The 5,812-nt window shown below is 43.5% G+C and overlaps 1 pseudogene; it reads right to left on the bottom strand.

Annotated features, from left to right (window-relative positions):
• Window positions 1-3,375: 3,375 nt before the first annotated feature.
• Window positions 3,376-5,349, bottom strand: LOC113746880 (nuclear receptor coactivator 5 pseudogene; annotated as a pseudogene).
• Between the last annotated feature and the right edge of the window lie 463 nt (window positions 5,350-5,812).

Below are 5,812 nucleotides of genomic sequence, written 5' to 3' on the forward strand. Positions count from 1 at the left end.
TCCTTGTTAAAACAAGCGCCTTTTGTTAATTAAAAACAACTTTTTAAACCTCATAACACCTGGGTATTTTTATGTTACTTCCCTTTTCCCTTTCCAACGAGCTGGTCGTAACAATCATGGAAAGTATTTCCATGATGTTTCCATGTAAAAGGCTTTTTTTCAGCATTAAGCAATTCTGTTGGGCCAACCTATTTTATTTGGGTTGGATCAACTTAATATACTGGTGTAATTTTACTACTGTCAAATTAGTGGGTCCAATACTATTATATTTAGTCAGTCTCAGCCCTAGGAAACACGTTAAATCAATCCTAATGAATTAATTGACCCAACACAATTAAATTGAGTTGGACCTAAACCTGAGTTCAATCAACCCTTATAAATGAAGTTGAACCCATGCAAGTGCATCAAGTTGGACTAACAAAATGGCTTAATGCTGAAAGAAAGCCATTTAATCATGTGGAAATACTTTCCATGATTTTTTAAAGTTCATTCAAAGAGTTATTTTTGTGAGTGTATATTGCCGCTTAATATATTGCTTTACTCCTCTTTCTATTTTATGTGCCATTTTTACTGTAGGGTAGGCTAGGACACCGTTTGTTTACCATAGTCACTTCCGCCCTACCCACCCATCCACCGTTTTTTGGTCAGTTGTTGAAATTTGATCCCTTCCTCCTTAGGAACTCTAAAGTAACTTTTTTGATTTGAACAGTTTGAACAGCCGTAGTTAGTGAAGACCGTAGGCATTTTCCTATTCTTTTCCTGCCACCAAAACACTTCCTGCGCTCCATATGCAGTCGTGACATTTCGTGTAACATCACCTGCAAACCACCTATAATACAATTTCAAACGTAATCTGGCGGGAGCTAGTCACAGTGATTCGGGAAGCTTGTGTGATGTGTGGAAAGAACAAAGAATAAGAAAATAGGTAGGCCCTAATCAAGTCATTGTAATATATTAGCCAAATAATGCCTGGTTTAGCCACTGAACTAAGAGAGTAAATGGACTGTACTTGTATAGCGCCTTTCTAGTCTTCCGACCACTCAAAGCGCTCTACACTACATATCTCATTCACCCCATTCACACACTGATGGCATTGGCTACCATGCAAGGTGCCAACTGCTCATCAGTTTAAGGATTCATACACATTGACACACCGATGGCACAGCCTTCGGGAGCAATTTGGGGTTCAGTGTCTTGCCCAAGGACACTTCGACATGCAGACCGCAGGAGGATCAGGATCGAACCGCCGATCATCTGATTAGTGGACGACCCGCTCTGCCTGTGAGCCACAGCCGCCGAGAGCTTATTGAAGGCAGAACTAAATCTAAAAGAAGACACAGAGAAATAATCAAATGGATGCAGAAGAAAAGGCTTCTAAGAAGACGGATGAGATGCCAAAAATGCAAACACAAAAATGAAATTCAAGGAATCAGTTTGTGTGGACAACTATGCATGGTAAGTTTATCTTTATTGCACGAAATGACAACATACATGTGTATTTTGGTCCAGAATGCTAGTGAAAATTAAATTTATTTAATTGTGAGCTGATAAGAGTGCCCAATGTATCTTAATTAATGTTAACATTAATTTCTAGAAATACACTACACTACTTAATACTAATCTACAAGATGACAACACATCAAAACGTTGTGAGCTTATAGATCTGCTATTTACTGAAAAAATGTCAACACTTTTGTAACATATTAACACACATTTTATGGGGGTTCCTGGCACAAAATATTTTCAGATGGGGTCCATGGCCAAATACACATTAATTAGGGGGTCGTTGACATGAAAATGTTCGAGAATCACTGCTCTAGCCACTACCCTGGCCTATGTCATTATTATCTGTTTGTATATATCTTCATAAACAATAACTGCCGACTATGTAGTAAAGCGTGTAATTATTGTTATGGAGCATCTCTAGACTCATGATGATAACAGGTGCTTGGAGTTATTTCACTTTTGCTAAAAGGTATAATTTACACCTTGAATTCTTAACAGTTTAATTATGGAAATATGTTTAATTGCTGTTACTTATGGTATGCTGTGTTGGTCAGCATTAGGCCTGGAGCAACATGAGTGTCTGACACTGCCTCTTGAAGCTCAATGGCAATTGGCTCTCTCAATCTATAGGCTCTGGCAATTATTATTAGAAATAGGATTTTACAAATATCCTACAGTATTATTAGTCCCGAATGTATTGACAGAGCTCTGTAGAAAATACCACAAAACATAATTTCCATCATTATTGCTGTTTTTGTCTACACAGTAGTGGACAATTTTCATATCCTGGGGTGCAGTAGATGCAAACTTTGTGTATGAAACCAAAAAGATCAAAAGAACTGTGGTATAATAATAATTTGCCTTGTTCTATCAGATTTGCACAAGGCGTCTGCGTCAAGTGGACATGATCAATGATGACATTGCTGGAAGCTCAGCAACTCTGTCCAAGATGGCTCAAAAGGTGTGAGATGTGTGCACTACTGCAATGGACAGATATCAACAAGCAAGAGGCCAGTACATTGGGCGGCGGCAGCAGTTTGTCACCGTTGATGAGAGCCACTTCAGACACAAAAGAAAGGCAAGCAGTATTATCAAGATAGTAATGCAAATTACCATTTAATGACTGATTATTCATTTTGTTTAAAGAAGAATAATTCCTAATATTTTATGTTTTCAACAATACGGACGGGGACAAATGGCTGGAAGAGGAAGAAGTAGGTGTTTGGGATGCTAGGTGTGAGCTGGAGAGGGAGAAGACGTGCAAAGCCTGTTCTTCACTTAGTTGAGAGAAGAAGAAGCGAGATCTGGTGCCACTTATAGCTCACCATGTTAAAGTGGGATCAACAATAATAAGTGATGAGTGGCGGGCTTATCGCAATGCTTTACCTCAGCTAGGTTACACCTATTTCACTGTCAATCACAGTGTGTCATATGTTGATGCAAACAGGTGCACATACTCAGCACAAAATATGTACAGAAAATGTGTAATGGTAAATGGACTGTACTTATATAGCGCTCTACACTACATATCTCATGCACCCCATTCACACACTGATGGCATTGCATTGGCTACCGTGCAAGGTGCCAACTGCTCATCAGTTTAAGGATCTAAGCATTCACCGATGGCACAGCCTTCAGGAGCAACTTGGGGTTCAGTATCTTGCCCAAGGACACTTCGGCATGCAGACCGGGGAGCCGGGGGATCGAACCGCCGATCATCTGATTAGTGGACGACCCGCTCTGCCTGTGAGCCACAGCCGCCCCATTTTTTACAACAATTGTGTCTTGGGTTTTTATTCATGTCTTTTCTTGTCAATGGAAATGTTACAAATTAAAAAGAAACAATAAAACTAAACCGATGATGGCTGGAGTAGAACTGAGTCCATCATAAACCAAAATACATTCTACTTCACACATTTCATACCTCATACTTTAACTCACATGGAAGAAGACTGATCATTATCTTCTGACTAATAATCGAAAATTCTTTAGAACGAGCAATCAAATTTAGTTGACTGAACATAATAGCCAGAATGAAATAAAAACTTTTTTACAAAACATTCTCACAGTCTACACAGCTGGTAAATTCACTGCACAGAGAAATGATGTGTCTATTTGTGTCAGAGGAAGAGGTGGATCTTACATTAGAAGAAGTAATAAATTCACTACAACTCATCAGTAATGTCGGGGGTACATGGACATAAGTGGGACCTGGCCCATGCCAGGCGGTGGCTGCTGAGAGGCACCAGCGCCTACCAGGTGGCTGAGAGATGGTCCACTTTGAATGATGGTGTCCAGAGCTTTCTGCACACTACGGTAGTCAAAATTGATACCTGCAGTAGAGCTGGGGGGTCTCTGACCACCTGGGGCGACTGGCATACAGCCTGGTGGGGTGCCATAACCCTGGGATGCAGATGGAGGAGGGCCAGACATTTGGTGTGGTGGGTTCTGGGAAAGGGATGGACCAAGGGAGCTGTAGGCCTGAGGCTGGGAGGTGGCAGGCATTCCAACGCTTGCTGAAGCCCCGGAGCCACTGTTGAACAGGCTGAGGATTTTAGCCTGCAGCTCCTGCTGGTGGCTGGAATTAGCTGAGGCACTTGAAGCAGCCGACAGGCCGAGGTGGCTGGACTGTGGGGGTGCGTGAGTAGGATGGGATGGAGGAAGCAGTCCGGCAGCTGAGGCTGGAATGTTTGAGTGTACAGCTGAAACATGACCTGAAGCTGCAAGAGGATCTGCTGTGCTTCGTAGTAGCCGGGCTCTTTTGTCGCTCAAGTACGCAATGAGACTATCCAGTTCATCTGGGGTTACAAATCTGTTTTCAGACAGCAGTGTGATGGTGGTAAGCACAGAAACGGGGTGGCTTTCTCTGTCAGCCTCCCTGAGTAACACGTCATCCGCCATCTTGGCAGCTTTACGGGCAATCTCTTCACGTTCCTTTTCACGGTTTTCAACTTTGTAGGCCTCGTAGTTGTGGCCAACCAGCATCATGGCATCCTGCATTGGCATGTTTCGATGCTCTTGTGGTGTGCCGAACAATATGTTGACAGTGCAGGACCGGTGGACCTGGTGCTGTTGGGTAATGATGATGGCAAAGGGAGTGCGGGCTCGATCTACATCCTCCAGTGCCTGGGTTAGTGAGACCTCTGTGTTAAGGAAGATCAGATCCACCACCATGCCCAAATCTCGGATTTTCCGCCCGACCGTCTCAGCATACTCCCTATTCTGTGACTTGTTGACGACAATCACAGAGCAGTCAACAGGACGGTCAGTGTCGGACCGCCGCTGTAGTTCTTCATAGTACTGTCGATACAATTCATTACGCCGACGCTCTTCTGGTCGAGTACGGTCATCTGCAGCCTCTGCCTCATGCCGTCCATTCCAGGGATCTCTGTAGGGGTCCCTGTAGGGTTCATCCTTCTTCCGGTAGTCTTCAGCACCGTTGCCACTGCGGTAGTATCGGTCATCTCTGAATGCAGGATCCCGTGGTTCACTTCTGAGGTCTTTGTCTCTGCTCACTGAGCTACGATACCGACTATCATGGTCACGAGAGTGGCTACTCGGCCTCGGCTCTCTCCCTGAGTCCCTCCTATCGTGACTGTCCCGAGGCTCGCGTCCATCACGGATGTCCCAAGGCTCTCGTCCATCACGGATGTCCCGAGGCTCGCGTCCATCACGGATGTCCCGAGGCTCACGTGCATCACGGATGTCCCGAGGCTCACGTGCATCACGGATGTCCCGAGGCTCACGTGCATCACGGATGCCATCACTGTAACTGTTGTATGGAGCCCTTCGTGGAGGGCTCTGCTGGGATTGAAGTTTAGGTTGCCGTCGCTCCACTTCCATATTTACATATTTACTTGAACCTGGATAGACTGGATTCTGTGTCTTCATATGTAAAAACCTCCAAGAGTCTTCAGTGTTGATTTTATCTCTGTTTACAGTCTCTCACAGCGACGGACATCTTATAGCTGTTTGGCTATCCCTCATAGCTGTTTGGCTATCCATGCTATCCATATTCATGATATTGCTTTGATGTATAGACATTAAATGTCCTTCTGAAATTCTGTTTGTCCATTGTTTAGCACAAAAAGTGCGCTAACCTCATGGGTTTGTATACTGTTGTATACTGCTGTTCTGCCATGTGATTGCTCAGTATGTGTGTTTCTATACATTAAACACAATGTTCAACATTTCATCTATGGTGTTTCTTTGGTAAAATACAGTACAGCCTATGGGTGGAACAAGGTTGAGGTACAAAAATTTTATGTTTTAAATATCACATCAAATTTCTGTACCTTGAACTTGT

The sequence above is a fragment of the Larimichthys crocea genome, chromosome XI, assembly GCF_000972845.2.
Source record: "Larimichthys crocea isolate SSNF chromosome XI, L_crocea_2.0, whole genome shotgun sequence".
Classification (NCBI taxonomy): domain Eukaryota; kingdom Metazoa; phylum Chordata; class Actinopteri; family Sciaenidae; genus Larimichthys; species Larimichthys crocea.